At 42.7% G+C, this 20,544-nt stretch overlaps 1 pseudogene; it reads left to right on the top strand.

The window, feature by feature from the left end:
- Positions 1–20,544, top strand: part of LOC102843211 — a 65,725-nt pseudogene that overhangs the window by 7,754 nt on the left and 37,427 nt on the right.

The following is a 20,544-nucleotide window of genomic DNA, read 5'->3' as shown; positions in this document are numbered from 1 at the left end:
AAAAAAAAAACATGTTAAAAATATGCTGTACTACTGGAAGGGGTGGGGGGAAGGGGAAGGAAATAGCACAACAATGAATGAATGGAAATCCACGTTTTCTGTAAACTTTCGTTAAAATATCATTTAAAAAATAATAAAACAAGAAAAAATATCCATTTTTACCCAACATGCCAAATTCCTCAAGTCTGGGAGTTCTAAAATATAGACTTACGTTTTAAGATTGTGCTTCTCAAAGTTTAACAAGCGCCCAGACTCCTTGGGGATCTTGTTAATGCAGATTCCTGTTCAAAATGGATGTGAGGTGGGCAGGGAGTTCTACTTGACTTTCTAGCTCCCTGGAGACACTGATGATTCTGGTTCAGGGACCACACTTTGAGTAGCAAGGGGAAGAGAGAAGAGTTAGCTAAAAGGTTACTGTTTCCAGGGGCTTCTTGCTCTGAAGCTACAGAAAAAATTCCTTGCCTAGAGCTGCCTGGTAGCCAAAAAAAGAGAAAAGGAAAAGAACAGTTAACATTCATTGAATATTATATGACAAACACTGTGTTAAATGCCCTCTGTGTATTGTTTTGTATACCCTCATAATACTGTTACCTCTATTGTATTCATTTTTACTTATAAGGCAACGAGAGTAAGGAGTTTAGGGAACTTGCCTTGTATAATAGAGTTGTTGTTGTTAAGTTCTAATGAGTTACCTGTAATTCATAGTGACCCTATGAACAACACATCTGAACTTTGTCCTATCCTGTGCCATCATCATCTCAAGCCCATTGTTGCAGTCACTGTGTCAATCCAGCATGTTGAGGGTCTTCCTCTCTTTCCCTTACCCTCCACATTTCCAAGCATGATTCTTTTTCCAAGGGCTAGCCCCTTCTAACATAACTAAAGTATATATGTGAGATGAAGTTTGACCATCCTTGCCTGTTAGAAGCACTCTCACTGCACTTTCTCCAAGAATTTTGGTTTTTGTTATCGTTCTTTAGGCAGTCTGTGGGCTGTTCAGTACTCTTTTCCAACACCAAAACTCAAAAACATCTGTTCTTCTGTTCTCAGACATCATCCAGCTTTCAGATGCATACCAAGTGATTGAAAAGACCATGGCCAAAACAACTATATCATGGCACCCTGTAAGAATAGCAAAATTTAACAGAACAGCAAGCAGCAAATGCTGCCGAGGTTGTGGAGAAACTGGAACCCTTATTCACAGTTGGTGGGAGTGAAAAATGGTGCAACCACTATGGAAGGCAGTATGGCGCTTTTTCAAAAAGTTGCAAATAGAAATACCGTTTGACCCAGCAATTCTAGTACTGGGGAGTATACTCTAAAGAAACCATAAACGCTGCCCGAACAGATACATGTACACGTATGTTTATTGCTGTTTTGTTCACAATAGTAAAGAGTTGGAAACAGCCCAAGTGCCCATCAACAAACGAATTGATAGAGAATCTGTGGTATATTCACACATGGAATATCATGCAGCACTGAAAAACAAAGAACTCATGAAATATTATACAAAATGGGTAACCATATAGGAATTATGCTGAGTGAAATATCTCAGTCACAAAAAGACAAATACTGTATAATGACACAGTTATAAAACAGGACTGATATGGGGGTTGGGGGGAACTAAGAAAAGAGGCTATAAATAATGTACAGGGCATTGAAACAGATGAGGAAGAGAACTGTATTAAAGGAACATATGATTAGGTAATACTGACATGACAAGAGCCCAGAATAAGAGCTTCATAGTAAAGTGGTCCAGGGCAGGGTGGGGGTGGGGGAACTGTATAAGAATGAAAAACTTTTTTCCCAAAGAAAAAAGCTAACTGGGAGGAGGAGGTGGGACTGGGAGGAAAATATGTAACAATGAATGAATGGAAATTTTTTTTAAAAAAAGAATATGTTCAAACCTGTTGATACCAAATAAAGTATACATTTTCTAAAAAAATAAAATAAAATAAAAAGACCATGGCTTGATTCTGTGCGGGTCCTGCCTGAGACCTGGGCTCTCTTGCAGCCGCCAGCCATCGCCACTGCCGCCGCACCACCACCGCCGCCAGCACGTCGAGCTCTGCCACCAAGGCTCCCTCTGCCATTCAAATCCGCCGGATCCTGAGGCCAGATGACACCTAGGTTGTTGGCAATGCCCACGGGGGACCATCCTGAAAATGATAGAGGAGGCAGGAGCCATCATCAGCAACCACCATTGCAACAGTCAGAATGGGCAGCGCTGTGTGGCTGCCCCGGCCTGTTTGGAGCACTGAATTCCTGGCACCCATGTGCCTTGGGAAGTGGCCCACATCAGCACGTAGGTTATCTATACCTCCAAGCACTCTATAGAAGTTTAGGTCAGCAGGATGCCTGAAGACATCCACACATGTAGCAAATTATTGACCAACAAGGCCATCCTGTAGTATGTGCCACTGTCACTGAAGGACATAGACAAGGTCCTCGAGGACCTTGTGTGTACCCTGTCATGTAGTCTCACCAGGGGCAGGAAGAGGAGGAAGCAGTACGAAGCCCAGGTGAAGTGTATGGAGACAAAGTAGAGGAACGGAGACATGGTGCAGCCAGTCCTCAACCCAGAGCCGAACACCTCAGCTACAGCCAGTCTAGCTTAATCCACCAGCTGGGGCCTTCTGACTTTACCCTGCATGGCTTCAGGCACAGAACTATCACCATGAAGCTCATGGATGAGGTGGCTGGGATTGTGGCTGCCCGCCCTGCACGACCAGCATCATCATGGCTTCAGAAGATGCTATTAGTTTCCATGACAAGGTCAGAAAAGGGTGTGTCATCTCCATTTCAGGACACATGACCTTCACGATAAACAAGTCCATGGAGATCGGGTCCCGTGGTGGACAACTCACAGCAGTGGTATGGAGTTGCCAGTGCCTTCTTCACCTACATGGCTGCCTGTGCCCAAGCTGGTGGTGAGAGAAGCTGGTCCTGCAAAGCTGAGTAAGTGGCTAAGCCAGTGCCACAGGACTGCAGCATCTGTGCTCTAGGTTCCCTGCTCTGTCCTCACCACCATCAGGGCCTCCCAGGTCCACTATATATGGATTGTCACATACAAGACTACCACCATGGCCTGAGCCCCCTCCCCTCAGGTCCTCCCAAAAACCTGCCTCAGCGCTTCCCTACCAAAAGCTTCCACCCTCAAAGAGCCTGTTTCCTTCAGAAGAGATTTTGCTTCCCTCCACCCCCAGCTCTCCATTAAAAAACAGCAACAGTCAAAAAAAAAAAAAAAGGTAAGACAAGACCATGGCTTGAATCAAGCACACCCACATTGGTCTCTTCAAACTGACACTGTTAATCCTGAGCACTTTGGAGAGGTTATTTTATAGTAGTTTACTTACAAAGTTGATATGTATTTCTGCACAAATAAGGACAGTGAGTTCATTAAAAAGAGGGAAGCAACAGTCAAAAAAAAAAAAAAGGTAAGACAAGACCATGGCTTGAATCAAGCGCACCCACATTGGTCTCTTCAAACTGACACTGTTAATCCTGAGCACTTTGGAGAGGTTATTTTATAGTAGTTTACTTACAAAGTTGATATACATTATTTTTCACACCAGATCTTTCCCATTTCCTTTACCACCCCTCCCTCTACCCATCAAATTGTGGCCCCTGTTTATCCCCTTCCCACCCATCCTTGCCCTTCTGCTGCTACCCTGCCCCACCTTGTGTCCTCATATACATTTTTTACTAGTTATCTTTCTATTTCTACAATGATGGTTTTATACAGCATTTGTCCTTATCGGACTGAGTTAGTAACTTAGCATAATATTCTCCAGTCCCTGCCAAATTAGGAAGTGCTTTTCAAAATCATGCTTCTGCATGCTGCATAGTATTCTATCATGTGAATGTACCATTATTTCTCAGTCCATTCGATTATGGTTGGACATTTGGATTGTTTCCATGTTCTTGCTATGGTGAATAACACTGCTATGAAAATTGGTGTACAAATCTCTATTTGTGCCTCACTTCTAATTTTCTTGGGATATATTCCAGGCTGTGGAATAGCTGAGTCATATGAAATTTCAATGTTCAGCTTTTTTAGGACATGCCAAACTGCCTTCCAGAGTTGTGCCATTGTATGATCCCACCAACAGTGTACAAGAGTTTCTATCTTTCCATATCACAGGGAGAGGTCCTTGATAGCAGATTTTTCCCAGTGCAACCCATCTTTTGAAATCCTGAATCCTAGTACCAAGGGAGTTGACTGTGGATCCAAGTAAGATGAAATTATTCACAATTAAATTTTTCTCCATCTATCATGATGTTGCTTATTGGCCCAGTAGTGAGGAATTTTGTTTTCTTAATTTTGAGGTGCAATTCATATTGAAGGCTGTAATCTTTGATCTTCTGCAGCAAGTGCCTCAAGTCCTCCTCACTTTCAGCAAGCAAGGCTGTGTCATCTGTATGATGCAGGTTACTGCTAAGTCTTCCTCTGATCCTGATGGCACATCCTTCTTCATAAAGTCGAACTTCTCAAATGATTTATTCAACATACAGATTAAATAGTTATAGAGAAAGGATACTGCCTTGACCCACATTTCTTAATGTAAAACCATGCAATAATCTCTTGCTTGGTTCAGGTAACAGTTTCTTGATCTAGGTAGAGGTTTTGCGTGAGTGTTCTGGGATTCCTATTCTTTTCAATGTTAGCTATAATATGTTATGATTTACATAGCCATATGCCCTTGAATAGTCCCTAACACAAAACTAGACATCCTCTGGATGTCTAGATATTCTCTTCTTTCAAAACTAGATATTCTCTTCTTTCAGCCAAGATCCACCTGACAATCCATCAGCAATGATAAGCCTGTTACCCATGCATATTCTAAATCCAGTTTGACTTTCTGGTAGTTCTCTGCCGATATATTGTTCTAGCCATGATTTTTATAATCTTCAGCAAGATTTTACTTGCATATGACATTAGTAATATTGTTTGATAATTTCCACATTCTGTTGGATTAACTTTTTTTGGGAATGGGACAAATAAAGATCTCTTCCAATCAGTTGGACAAGTCTTCCAAATTTCCTAGCACAGACTAGTAAGCATATCCAGGGCTGTATCTATTTGTTGAAACATGTTATTTCGTATCCTACAAATACCTGGGGCCTTATTCTTTGCCAGTGCCTTTAGCTTGAATGTCTTACTTCATTAGCATTGGCTCTTGATCATATGCTACTTCATAAAACGATTCCATATCAACTTTGGTAAATTGACTCTGTGTATCCCCTCTATCTTTTTTTAATGCTTCCTAGATCATTCAAGATTTTGTCTAAGCATCCTTCCTTCATTATTGCAATTTGAAGTTTGAATTTGTTTTTCAGTTCTTTCAGTTTGAGAAATGCTGAGCAAGCTCTTATCTTTTTATTTTCTAACTCCATCTCTTTGCATGTTTTGTTACAATATTGTGCTTTGTCTTCTCAAGATGCCCTCTGAAATCATCTGTTCATCTCTTTTACTTTATCATTTATTCCCTATCTTTGGGCTTCTTGATGTTTTAGTACAATTTTCAGAGAGCTAGTTAATGTCATAATAAACACATGGTCATTTTAAAACAAGGATGACTTCAGCAGTACTTATTTTACTAAAAACAAAATAACATTTAAAAGAAACCAAAAATAAACTCATTGCCATCAGTTTGGAACCAAGTCATAGGTGACCCTCCAGCAGGTGTTCTGAGTCTGTAGATGGTACCAGAGATTGCCTATCTTTCTCCCAAAGGCTTGCTGACAGACTGGAGAGACTAGACTAGATAGACTAGAGCCAGCAGAGGGGTGTGGCAGCACAACTCCCTACAGAATAGGCCACCAGAAAATAAAAAACAAATTAATACTTAAAAAGTGCTTAAAATAGAGCTTAGCATAATTAAACAAATAGAAATTGTTTTGGAGATTCCAATTATCAGTGAATGCTTGCAGCTGTTTCTCCTCATTTTTTAGTCTTGCCACATTGGCACATGAAGGTCTTTATTTTTGTGAAAGTCTTTCTCTATCCCTGTCAGTACAGTAGAATCTATCTAAAGGAGGCAGCTCTTCTGCAGACACATTCTGAGGGCCTGCTAACATGAGGGGCTCTTCTAGAATTATACCCAACAATGTCCCTCTGATATTCCTAGGGTTTTCAAAGGCCTGCTATTTCAGAAGTGGATGGGCATTCCTGATTCTCGGTCTTAGTCTTAAAGCTCTGCTGAAACTTGTCCACAATGGGTGAACCTGCTGGTGTTACCTGAAATACCAGTGGCAATGTTTCCAGCTTTGATTGCAGCAACACTCAAGTTAACATAGTATGGTCAACTGACAGATGAGTGGTAGCCTCAGGAACTGATAGAATACCAACTGAGGGATTTCAAGAGGCAGATGCAAACTGAGAGCTGCTTGTTAGACTCTGCCAACAAATGTGGATGACAGCTAGCTGGCCAACTGGCTGGAAAAGATCCATATTTGTTCCCTTGCCCAAAAAAGGTGATCCAACAGACTAGAAATTATCGAACAAAAACATTAATATCACATGCAAGTAAAATATTGCTGAAGATTATTTTAAAATTACAGGAATAATGCATTGAAAGAGAAACACTAGGAATTCAATCTGTATTCAGAAGAAGTGTGGCATAAGGGATATCGTTATTGATGTCAGAAAAATCTTGACTGAAAGCAAAGAATAGGTTAAAGATGTTTACTTGTGTTTTATTGATTACATAAAGGCATTCATGTGACTCATAACAAATTTTGGCTAACATTGAGAAGAATGGGAATCCTGAAACACTTAATTGTGCTCACTCAAAACCTATACCTAAACCAAGAAGCTGTTGTCCAAACATAACCAGGGAACACTCCATGATTTAAAATTAGGAAAGGTGTGCATCAGAGTTATATCCCCCCCCCAATCTATTCAATCTGTACGTTGAGCAAATCATTTGAAAAGCTGAGCTATACAAAGAACAACAACCTGTGTTGTGCAGATGACGCAATCTTGCTTGCAGAAACTGAAGAAGACTTGAAGCACTTATTAAATACCAAAAACTAGTTTTCAATATGGGTTACATCTCAACAGCAAGAAAACAAAAATCCTAACCACTGGACCAATAGGCAGCATAAGACTATATGGAAAAAAGATTTAAGTTGTACAAGACCTCATTTTACTTGGATAAACAATTTGCACCCATGTTAGCAGCAGTCAAGATATAAAAAGTTGTGGGAGCCGTTGTGGCCTAGGAACAAGATGTTACACTGAAATCCCAAATGCACATGGTTCGAGCTCACCATCTGCTCTGCAGGAGGATGGACAATCTCCCCCCATTGTGATTAATTGCCCCTGAAAAACCACTGGAGGGTGGTCGATTATGACTCGATCATACACAACAACAACATAATATTTTTTTTTAAAAGATGTGTTATAGAATCTGCTGTCAAGGCTCTCTAAAGAGCTAGGATATCCATTAAAAAAAATACTAAGGTGAGCCTGATCTGAGCCAAAGTATTCTCAATTGCTTCGTATTCTGAAGGTTGAACAACGAATGAGGAAGACTGAATAATTGATGCCTTAGAACTTTAGTGTTGGGAAAGAGTACTGAGTATTCCACGGACTGCAAAAAGAGCAAACAAATCTGTCTTGAAGGATATGCAACCAGAGTACTTCTTAGAGGCAAGGATAGTGAAATTTTGTCGCACTTATTTTTTTATGTATTTTCGGGAAGAACCAGCCCTTGGAGAATAGTAGCATGCTATGCAAGGTAGAAGGTCAGCAAAAGAGAGCAAGACCCTCCATAAGATGGTTTGACACAGTGACTACGTCCACGGCCAGAGAGCATGAGGGCCGTGCAGGTTAAATCAGGGTTCAGATCCGTTATTGACAGAGTCACTACGAGTTGTAGTTGACTCAACAGTACCTAACAACAACATGGTGACTCAGCCGTGGAGATATTTCCACGCACAGAGAACAAGGAAAGCTTTGGAAAGATGGCATTTAAGCTGGATTCTGAATGAGGGATACAATTTGGAGAGATGACGTTTACAGAAAAGAGTATTTCGGACAAGACAGTAGAAAAAAAATGTGAAGAGGAATAAAAAGAAAAGTAGGAGAATGTTTAGGATATGTGAAAAAGAAAAAAAGTTAACGGGGAGTAGTTAAATCCAATTTGGGCAAATAAATCTCTCACTCCCGACAGCTGCACTTCCTAAAAGGATCTCTTATCAGCTTTCTTTCATCCCTGTGGAATCTGCTGTCTTCACTCCCTTATCATAATCACTCCCTTATCATAATCATCCAGGGAACATTTATGGGGTGTTTCTGTCTGCCAAGAAGCCAGGTGGCACAATGGTTAAGCATTTCGCTGTTAACTTAAAACTCAACATCCTTGTCAGGTGAATTTGAACCAAATCATAGCGCACCTGCCAGCAGCTTTTCAGAGGCTGTCAACTGTCAAATCGCATGAAAGAAGATTGCCCCTCTCTCCACCCACCCTACTCTAAGTGGTAGGTGAGATCTGAACCGTTTGTCTTTAGGTTAGCGGTGTAATTCCATTAGAAAAGATCTGGCAGCTGCTCTGGTGAAGATTACAGCCTAGAAAACCTATGGGGGTAGTTCTATCCCATCATATACGGCCGCTATGAGTCAAAAATCAGCTCAAGGATACATACACGACTCTACGTCAGGTATAGCTGGAGCTGCAAAAGACAAGCGTGTCTCAGTTCCTATGTTGCACAGTTCCTATGCTTAATCCTCCAAACTAGATTTCACAACTTTTGTTCAGTCTGCCCAACTCCAATTCAAGCTCCACCTTGCCAGAGGTTGTAAAGTAGCAAGCCTGGTCCCGACACTGCCTCTTAAAATCTCATCATGCTAAGAATACATTTCTATTCCTTAGCTTCCAGTTGAGGCCCTGCCTTCCTTGGCAGTCTTATCTCTCAGCTTTCATCTCCATGTATCCTACACTTCAGCCACGGCATAGCTCTTGAAATCCTAGATACACGCACACTTATAAATAAGCACTTGCTGACTGTGGCTAGCCTTTGTCCCTGGAAATACTCTCCATTCTGCGCGCCTTGGATGGGAACACCCGGCTCGCCCTCTTCCTCTTCCAGACCCTAACTAACCCTGAATCCATCCGGCTCCTCCTTTCCATTTACTGAGGCGGGTGTGCGGACCCCAAAGCTAGGAGCCGGAAGGGGAGGGGCTTCGCGCGGCACAGAACACCATCTTGGCTGAGCTGGCCGGAAGTGGTCCGCCGAGCGGGCGCTAACTGAGGCTGCGCGGTTGCTGCACCGCAGCGAGGGGGTACCCGCACCTTTGTGGTGACTTTTCCTCCTTACTGCGGGGCCGCTCAGCACCCACAAAGACCCCTCTGCCATCGCTGCTCGTCCTCCGCCCCCGCCTCTGTCCATCTCCTCCTCGGGGCCTCACACAGCAGCATGCACACCTGTTACCAGTGTACGAGCTCGGTACCTCCCGGCCTGGAAGCAGACACCCGACAGCGGGAGTCTCCCCTTTTCTCAGGCCGACGGCGAGAAGGATGGCAGCCGTGATGGTGAGACCCAGGCTCAGACCCCAAGTCTCCTCCTGCAGAAGAGACCCATGGGAAAATATTGACATCGGGAGCCTACCTTCACCCCGAAAGCTGCAAGGGCTCTGGCAGCCAAAAAGCCTTACCAGGGTGCAGGGCGTGCAACAGTTGGTGCAGTTCCTGCTGCTGAAGCATAAGAAGGGCTCCACCACATGCTCCGAGGTGGTGAAATACAGGATCAGAGATCATCCTAGGGGCCCCAGGTACCTGCGATATGCCTTTGGGTTTGTGCGAAACAGTTTGACTACAAACATTACTCTTAAAATGGAATCATCAAACTCGGTGGCAGAGACCTGGGAGAAGATGGTGTCAGATTTAGTCTCTTAGTAATGATCTGATGGAAGCTCTGATAGCCTAGTGGTAAGAACCAGTGCTACAATACCAAAGGCACGCAATTAGAATTCAGCTGCTCCGTTGGAGAGCAATGGGCGTTTTACTGCCTGTACGCCTTACTGCCTCTGAAAATGTGGCAAAGCGTCAGCTGTGGATCAGCTCCAACTCAGTGTTACACAACAACAGTGATGATCTGGTCCTTAACTACGTGAAAAGTAATAAATAGTATCAGGAGGCCAAGATCTGGGAATTGCTGTGCTTCTTAGGAGTATGTCCCTCAAAATGGCACTTCCTCTTTGAGTACCAGAACAGCCTTAAAAATTTAAAACGTTATGTATTAGCAAAACCTCAGGTACAGGCAGGTGCCCCACATTGACCCATCAAAATATGAGTTCTCTTGGGATTCCCAAAGCAACTGGAAACTTAAGTGCCGTAGAGTTGTAGACAAATCATAGCAACCCTATGAACGAAAGACCTGAACACTTGTATAACTTTCATCGTTTCTCCAAGTTTATAGAGTTTCCAGAGGCACGCTATTTCGGAAGTGGATGCCACTCCCGCTAGTTTAAAGTCCTGAGTTTGTGGCCAAGTGCCTTTTGAAAGAACCTCAGTACTGGCCAATGCGGTATGATGAGGCCCAGACAGGCAAAGCTACAGGATTAGAACTAAAGCCAGTGTAAGGGCCAGGAGCACTGTCTCTGGGGAAAACAGGTCCTCAGAGGCTCCCATGGGTATGGGAGCTGAAGTCTGAGTCAAGAGTAGAAAAAGCAGATGGGGAGTTGTTAATTACTGTAGAAATTGTGTTTGTGTAACTTTAGAACATGGGTTTTGTATACTGCTGCATTTTGTTAACATTTACTGTCCTGGTAAATTGCTCTTTGTAAAGTGGGCTTGGACAGCCTTTTGTTGCAGTAACATTCGTGTTGCTGATTTTGTAAAATGGATTTAAAAGCAATTTTATAGTGCTGTTCCTCAATAACCTAAAAAAAATTCAGGAATTTGGCAGTCAGGATAATCTGGTTTCAGTAACAAACCCTTTGTAGCTCCCAACACATCCTATTGTATGTTGTTTAAAAAGAAAAAAAAACAGGTGAATACTTAAGTTGGCTTAGCTATTGCAACATCTAGAGGAAAATAAAAAAAAATCTAATCATTAGAAACATGTACTGGTACTCACTAAATATTTGTTGAATATATTTTGTGTGAGGCACATTTTTTTGACATTGGGGATAAAATGTTGGGCAAGATAAAGATTCTGCTTTTCAAAATTGGAGAATAAGAGGAGAGATTAGAAATTACACCATAGGGAATTGAAGGCTATTAAAGGGATACAGAAGAAGGACCCCCTCCCCAACTCAGCTGAGGTTGTCTTTGGTCAGATGTTGAGAAAAAAAGCGGCATTGGATGGTTAGAGTACTAAAAATGACTTATTCTCACAAAGACACCTTGACAGCATGTGAAGAAGACTTGATATGTGGTGTAGTTGGGAAGTACCTTGTCAGTACCCTTGTTCCAGAGTAATTTATTATACTGTGCAGACTATGATGGTAACCATTAGCTTGGCCCTCTCCATCCCCCTGCTCTCAGCTTCTATAAAATCTCTTCTACTAAAGCCCTCAGATGCCAGATAGGTAGTAATGCTGGGAAATTAATGTAGTATGAATGAAAGGTACATATGCCCTCACTACCAAGAAATGCCATTTCCAGATCTCTTTCCCTGGCACCAGGCTGTTCACAGCCTTCATTCATGTTTTTGCTGGTCTCCTCCCACCTGAGGAGAGTGTGATAAGGTATCCCTTCAGTTTGTACTCACCCTGGACAGTCATTAAAGCACCCCTGGCCTTTGCATTGCCTACCATCTTCTCTTGAGCTGTTACAGGATTGTTGAGTACCATCGAGTCAGAACTCATTCACAGGTGACACTCCAGTGGGTTTTCAGTGGCAGTAACTCCCACAGGAGGAGATTGCCTATCTTTCTCCCATGGAGTAGCTGGTGGGTTCAGATAACGTTTCTTGGCTCTGGCAGCACAATGTCTTACAACTAATTCACCAGAGCTGCCTCCTGTAGAACAGAGACATAGAATAATAGGGAACTTAGAAAAAAATAACCTAACTATAGATAGGTATGGAGGGATTTTGAAACTTGTTTCCCTATGTCTACCTATATACATAGAACTGCTGTCTTTAATGCCAGATTTTTATGTTTCCAATTGTGTCCATTTAACAGTTCAGAGTATACTAGAGTTGGCATAGAATGCAAAGGATGCCGAGACCCAGTAAATAAGATTGTGACCAAAAGCTATCAGTTAACCTCCAAAAAAAAAAATGTACTAATGATTAAAAATAGGATTTCTGGCACCACAACAAGATAACGGTAAATAATGCAATTGAAAAATGGGCACGTGATATGAACAGACACTTCACCAAAGAAGTCAGATAGCCAACAAGCACATGAATAAATGTTCAAAATCCCTAGCTCTAAGAGAGATGCAAATCAAAACAGCTATGAGATATCATCTCACCCCAGTCAGAATAGCAAAATTTAACAGAACAGCAAGCAACAAATGCTGGCGAGGTTGTGGAGAAACTGGAACCCTTATTCACTGTTGGTGGAAGTGTAAAATGGTGCAACCACTGTGGAAAGTGGTGTGGCACTTTCTCAAAGAGTTGCAAATAGAGATACCATTTGACCCAGCAATTCCACTACTGGGAATATACCCTAAAGAAACCAGAACTGTCACCCAAGCAGATATATGCACACCCGTGTTTATCCCGGCTTTATTCACAATAGCAAGAAGTTGGAAACAACCTAAGTGCCCATCATCAAACAAATGGATAGAGAAGTTGTGGTATATTCACACAATGGAATCCTATGCTGCATTGAAAAACAAGAAACTCATACAATATTATTCAAAATGGGTGACCCTGGAGGACATTATGCTGAGTGAAGTATCTCAGTCACAAAAGGACAAATACTGCATGATGCCACTCTTGTAAAACAGGATTGACATCAAGGTTAGGGGGAGACTGAGAAAGATGGGATAAATAATGTATACTGTTGGACAATGACCAAGGAGGATAGAAGGAGAACTGATGCCTTTGAGCTGTGGTGCTGGAGAAGAGTACTGAGAATACCATGGACTGCTAGGAAAACAAATAGATTTGTCCTGGAGAAGGTTAAACCGGGTAGCTCCTTGGAGGCAAGGATTCTGAGGCTCCGTCTAACTTACTTCGGACATGTAGTGAGGAGAGACCGGTCCTTGGAGAGGGACATCATGCTTGGGAGGGTAGAGGGACGGCGCAGGAGAGGAAGGCCCTCTATGAGGTGGATTGATTCAGTGACTGGGATAATTGGGATGGGAGTATCAGAGACAGTGCGATTGGCGCAGGACAGAGCGGAGTTTAGGGCTGTTGTACATAGGGTCGCTATGAGTCGCAGGCGACTCGACGGCACATAACAAACAACAACAGCATTGAAACAGATGAGGGAGAAAACTGTTTAAAAGGGATTTGTGATTAGGTTTATTGTCATGACAGGAGTCCAGAATGAAGGCTGCATAGTGGAGTGGAACTGGGGAGACAGATTGTAAAACAATGAAAGAATTTTTCTTTTACTTTCCCAAGAGGGGAGTGTACTGGGGGGAAGGGTGGGTGGGGAGAAAAGCGCAACAATGAATGAATGGAAATGCAAAGTCTGTAAATTTTCATTGAAATTAATAATAAAAATTTTAAAAAATAGAATTTCTGTGCAGTTTATAATTCATTAAACAAAAATTTGAAATGCCCACTATATTCTAAGGAGCTCTGGTGGCCTAGTGGTAAGGAGTTATGCTACTGACACCAAGGAACACAGTTCGAATCACAAGCTTCCTCAGAAGAGAAAGATGCAAATTACAGTCACTTAAGGGTCTGCTATGGGTGGGTTTCGACTCAAAGATACCTAACAACACTGGGTACCAAAGTTACAAAAATGAAAAGGCAACCTTTTTTCCTTGAGCAAGAATAATAATTTATCATATCTACACTTTCTCACAGCTGCTGAGTATTCAGCAGAGTAAGCACCAGAGGGTCAACCCCATTTGGTCTATAAAATATTGCACCAAGATTAGAACCCCACCCTCAACCCATTGTCTATTTTAATATCTTATACATTATTTTTATGCAAGAATATCAGGAAACAAGGGAGACACATTATCTCCAGTTGCCACTGCAGACATTATGAGAATGAGGGAGAGTAGAAACTCTCCCCATTTGCAGGTGGCAGGGGTGACTGGGTCAGACGAAGCAGGTAACAGAACTAACAGTTCTCATTAACACCAAGTTGAAGCCAACCCTAGCAGACCCTCTACCAGCTTCCCAGGCTGAAAATCCTATGGGAAGAGGTTGCCCATTTTTCTCCCTTGGAACAGCTGGTAAATTTGACCACTGGAGGTACATTCTTTGGATTCACACAACTCTTTATGGACTGTGCCGCCAGAGCTCCCTAACACCAGTACCGTTTATTCAATATATACGTGGGGTTTAGGAAATTCTCAGTGCACAGCTCCTAGGTCCACAAGATGAGCTCTGTTCTTGGCTTTTCTTTCTTGGTACAGAGATCTTTCTGATCTCTGTTCTCTTGTTTAATCATTTTTCTATCCCAAAAGAGATTGACTCAAAATAAAATCTAATTTTACAGATTGTATCTTGCCTCATTGACATGTTGTATGTGCCATCAAGTTGCCTGCGACCCATAGCGACCCTGTGTACAATAGCCTTGAAGCCTTCTCACTGATTCCGACACACCAAGCCCCATTGCCCTAGTTACTGTATCAATCCACCTCATTTGAGTCTTCCACCCTCCCGAGCATGATGTCCTCCAGGTCATTACCATAACCATGTCTAATCCTACCTTATCGTCCTGACTTCATAACAGTTAGGATTTACAACAACACATAGGATAATTAGATTAGATCACAGAATGGAAGAAAATCCTATCAAGAATTATACCTAGCCAAATTGACTCTTATTTTCCGAAGACGTAGTTCAACTTGTAATAAGGGTAAAACAAAGTTGGGGAATCACTCTTCCCACTCTACCTGCGCTCTCCTCAGTGCTCTCAGAGTGCTGATTACATATAGATTGTGCATTTTTGCTCAAACTCAGCATGTTGTTCCCTTAGTCTCCTCCCCCCTCAGTCTTATATGCCATGGAACTATCAGATAGCAATTGTGGACCTACAAGTACAATTCTCAGAGTTGTTTTCAATCCAGATGGTACAGAGCACTGACAGAACTTGTACCCTGCCTTAGGGAACCCCTACGATGCAAGGCCAGAAAGGAAAACTACCTCCTGTGCCTCAGATGCCATCATCAGCTTCTCAGAAGTACCAGGAGTGTGGCCTCTGGGCCCATGTGCAGAGCAGACATTGGCCTTGGTGAGGGCAAGAGATGAAGTCTCCTGTTAACTTGCAGTCATTCACGCTAGGGAGCAAGAATCCAGGATTAATCTCCGCCGCCCATCCCTTCAGGCCCAACGTAGAGCTAGATCTTCACGGGTAGAACTCTGAGTGTGCACAGGCCAGGGGGAGGGGGTGTTAGGTTAGAGTGATTAGAGTCCCCCAAATCACGCTTAAAGCACCACTGGAAAGTTATTATAGTGAAACTAGAAAGCGAAGCAACTGAAGGAAACTCCCTGGAGAGCCTGAGTCCAACGTCAGCCTCTGCAGGGGTCTTGATATTCTTCCAGATTCAGGACGTGGAGGGACGTGGAGGGACGTGGAGAACGGGTGTTTGGAAACAGGCTCGGGCTGATTACAGCCCCATCATCTGGCGGTGGCAGCTCATTTGCAGCCCCTGCAAATCAGGCCCCAATTCACAGGCTCAATCACAGTTTCCACTTGAGATAATTATGCTTCATGGCTTGGTCATGGTGGCAATTGATGCTTACACAAATTATTCCTCAAATTGTACAGCCCAACAGAGATGGCAGCAATTACCTCCCAGCAGAGACACAGTGTACCGACGAAGGAGGTGTTCTGAAATGGGTCCTAATCAAGGCCTTTTAAAAGTTAGGACTACATGACCTTGACCAAGGAATTCTGAGCCCTGAGGACTGAAGCACTAGGAGAGAGTTTAATGGGGGATTATATACCCCACATCCTACCAGCAGCCCCAACAGTGTGCGGGGAGAGCCAGTCAGTGTACACTCCCTCTGGAGCCCTGCTAGGTATAGAGAACCTATGAGAGATCACCACGTACCCAAATTCTAGAGACAGGGTTATAGGGTGCCATCAAATCAATTCTGATCCGTAGCAGCCTTATGTGACAGTAGGACTTCCTTATAGGGAGCTCTGGTAGCCTAGGGTAAGTAGCTGTACTACCAACCTGAAGGCATGAGGTTCAAATCCACCAGCTACTCTGTGGGAGAAAAGATGGCCATCAACTCCCACACAATTTACTGCCTCTGAAAACCCACTGTAGGGTTGTCTATGAGTTGGTTCCAACTTAAGGGGCCAGAACAACACAACAGGACTTCCCTATCAAGTTTTCTTCATGCTAGTTTTAAGGATGGCAACTCTGTTAACTCAAAGGTGAAGCTTCTCTGTGGTTCAAATCCACCAACAGCTCCTCAGGAGAAATGTGTGATTTACAACCTCCTGAAACCCACTGGAGTGTCACCCATGGGCTGGTTCTGATTTGATGGTGGTGGTGGTGGTAGTGGTTGTTATGTTCCATCAAGCCCCTTGTGGCTCATGGGTTGCTGGGGTTTTTTAGTTTTATCGTTAATGGAAGGCGACTGCCGGGTCTCTCTTCCACAGTGCTACTGTTGTTAGGCACCGCCATGTTGGCTACAATTAATAGTGACTCTGTGAACGACAGATCTGAATCTTGCCCCGTCCTGCACCATCCTCATGGCTCTTTCACCTTCCAGACCATGGCTGTTGTTGACTAAGAGACCTCCCACGGAGAGAGCAAGTGAAACAGGGAGAGAGTAGGATGGGTGGTGGTGATGTATGTCAGAGGGAAAGATGAGACAAGAGAGGAGATAAGAGGCTTGGGGAGGGGTTACAGTTCTAAACAGCCTGGTCAGGAAAAGGCTACTTCCTGAGAAGTAACATTTGAGTCAAAGGAGAAGGGGATCCCACGTGTTAGCTGTTTTTTCACAACAGTAAGAGAAAAGAAAGAAAGAGAGAAAGGAAGGAAGGAAGGAAGGAAGGAAGGAACGAAGGAAGGAACGAAGGAAGGAAGGAATAGTATATTGACAAAACCTAAAAAAAAAAAAAACAACCAAAAAAAACTACTCCCAGATTTAAAAAAAATAAATATGTATTTATATATGTAGGTAAGCCTAGCAATAGGACAGGGTGGGTACCAGGGAGGTACAGAGGGAGGACAGGTGGAAGGCCTGGGTGGTTGTAAGGAAAAGTGTCAGCAAGCATCGGGAGAAAGAGGATCAGGCCTGGGCCTGTGTCCCCACCCCCCAGGGGCTGCAGATCCAGCTTGGACACCTGCTCTGCTACAAACTTGCATGACTCTTTGTCAAACACTGCACCCAGAGGTGGGTTACCCCACAAGCATGATAAACCAGCCAGTTTTCAAAAACAAGTGAAACTGTTCACAACATATTAGCAAATAAACACAAGTGAGACCATGCTTCCTTTGCTCTGTGGGCACTCAGGCTTTCTCATTGTTCTGTTGTTGTACCATCATCGAGTTGGAACCTGTAGCTGACACTCCCCCGAGTTTTCAGAGACAGCAGATCACACGAGAGGAAGTTACCTGTCTTTCTCCTAAGGAGCAGCTGGTGGGTTCGAACCCTGTATCTTTGCATTGGCAGCACAATTCTTTACCACTGAGCCACCAGAGCTCGCCCTGGTACTATCAGTGATTGTAAATTTGAAAAGAGGATTTGTAGGAAGGTGCTTTGCGGTTGGGAGGCAAAAAGATGCCAGACATCACCAAGAAGCAGAATCTTTGACATGGTAAAAATAAGCAGCTAAGTAAAAATGTGAAATTATTTACTACAGATTAGTAAATAAGCAAAAGTTTGCCCGTGCGTACCGGGTTTTCAGACACTGACACCCACGAGTTGACTGTGGTGCTTGCTGGTCGTGTGTCATCAAGTTGGAAAGGACCCATGGCTGATTGTCCAGCAGGTTTTCAGAAACTGTAAAAGCGTATGGGAGGAGATTGGCCATCTTTCGTCTTCAGAGCAGCTGGTGGATTCAAACTGGGAGCTTTTGGCTTAGGAGCACAACTCCTTATCCACTAAGCCACTGGAGCTCCTCTATTGAAGTGATAAAGCCAAGAAAAACCCCACAGTGGCTTTAGGCTGTATGGAAGCTTCAACTGGGCCTTAAAAGGGAAGGAATGAGAAAATGTTTTTTATTTTTGGGTGCTGTTGTTGTTATGTGCCATCGAATTGCCTGTGACTCATACTGACCCTATATACAACAGCCCTAAACTCTGCCCTATCCTGTGCCAATCGCACTATCTCTGCACACCTACCCCCATTACCCCTGTCACTGAATCAATCCATCTCATCGAGGGTCTTCCTCTCCTGCACTATCCCTCCACCCTCCCAAGAATGACATTCCTCTCCAAGGGATGTCTCCTTGTAACATGTCCAAAGTATATCAGATGAAGCTTCAGAATCCTTGCTTCTAAGGAGCAGCCTGGCCTCACCCTCTCTAGGACAGACCTGTTCATTTCCTTAGCCGTCCCTGATATATTCAATACTCTTCTTCAACACCACAGCTCAAAGGTATCAATTTTCCTTCTATCATCCCTAGTCATTGTCCAGCTCTCTGATGCATAGCAAGTGAAATGAAGGATGCTGGTAGCATAAAATATAGCATGTTGGGCTGCTAACCAAAAGGTCACCAGTTCTAAGCCATCAGTGGCTCTGAAAGAGAAGGATGGATAGTTTCTTCCTATGAGATTTGTTGTTGTTGTTAGGTTTTGTAAAGTTGAGTACAACTCATAGTGACCCTATGAACTACAAATCTGAACTCTGTTCTATCCTGTGCCATCCTCACAATGAGCTCACATTTGCGCTCATTGCTGCAGTCACTGCATCAACCCCCCTGGTTGAGAGTCTTCCTCTTCTGCACTGTCCCTCCACCTTTCAAGTATCATGTCTTTCTCCAAGGAATAGTTTCACCATTCTTGCCTCCAAAGGAGCATTCTGGCTGCACCTTCTCCAAGCCATACCTCTTTGTTCTTTTGGCAGTCCATGGGATATTCAGTATTCTACAGCACCACAGTTCAATGGCAGCAATTTTTCTTCTGTCTCCTTACTTATTGCCCAGTTCTCAACAAGTAATTGAAAAGCACAACAAATGATTGAAAAGATGCTGATCTGAATCAGGTGTACCTTAATCCTCAAACTAATATCATTGCTATTCTAATTTGGAGAGGTCCCTGACTACAGACTTTCCTACATCTTCTAGTCTCCTAACTGCTAGTAAAAGTTACTGATTGTGGACCCCAGTAAGGTGAAGTCATTGACAGTTTCAATCTTTTCTCCATCTATCATGATGTTGCTTATAGGTCCAGTGTTGAAAATTTTCCTTTTCTTGAGATTGAGATGCAATCCATACAGAAGGCTGGATTCCTTGATTTTCTACAGCAAGTGCTTCAAGTCGTCCTCACTTTCAGCAAGCAAAGTTGTGTCATCTATATATCAAAAGTTATTGATAAGTCTTCCTTAGATCTTGATACCACATTCTTCTTCAGAAAGCTCAGTTTCTTGCATATGCTTAGCATACAGGTTGAATACATATGGAGAAAGGATACAACCCTGATATATATATATATATAATAATGAGTGACTGGAATATGAAAGTTGGGAACCAGAAAGAAGGATCAGTAATTGGAAAACATGGGCTTGGTGACAGAAATAAGACCGGGGATAGAATAATAGAATTCTGCACAATGAATTATTTTATTCATAGCAAATACTTTTTATAAGAAACATCAACTCAAACTATGCACATGGATTTCACCTGATGATATGCATATGAATCAGATCAATTATATCTGTGGAAGGAATAGTTGGAAAAGTTCAATAATCAGCAGTGAAAACTAGGCCAGGTGCCGATTGTGGAACAGACCATTAACTACTCATATGCAAGTTCAAATTAAAGCTAAATAAGGTCAAATCATATCCACAGGAATAAAAATTTTATCTTGAGTCTCTTTCCCCTGAATTTAAAAGCAAAATCAGGAACAAATTTGAAGGCTTGAACAATAATGAATGAAGACCAGATGAGCTGTGAGAAGATATCAAGAATACCGTCCATGGCGAATGCAAATAGTCATTACAAAGAAGGAGAAAGAAGGAATAACCAAAATGAATGTCAGAGGAGACCTGAATATTGCACTAGAGTGCCAAGAAGCCAAAACAAAGGGAAGAAAATAAGAAGTTAAGGATCTGAATGGAAGATTTCAAACAGTAGCTCAGGAAGACAAGGCAAAGTATTATAATGAAATGTGCAAGGAGCTGGAGTCAGAAAATCAAAAGGGACAAACTCTCGGCATTTCATAAGCTGAAGGAACTAAAGAACAAATTCAAGCCATGAGTTGCAATGCTTAAGGATACTATGGTCAGAATATTGAATTATTCAAGAAGTATTAAAAGAAGATGGAAAGAG

Source organism: Elephantulus edwardii, unplaced genomic scaffold (genome assembly GCF_000299155.1).
Source record: "Elephantulus edwardii isolate Elephantulus edwardi_28Jun2011 unplaced genomic scaffold, EleEdw1.0 scaffold00031, whole genome shotgun sequence".
Taxonomy (NCBI): domain Eukaryota; kingdom Metazoa; phylum Chordata; class Mammalia; order Macroscelidea; family Macroscelididae; genus Elephantulus; species Elephantulus edwardii.
Note: the sequence above shows the minus strand (reverse complement) of the source record. Positions and strands in the feature narration are given on the sequence as shown.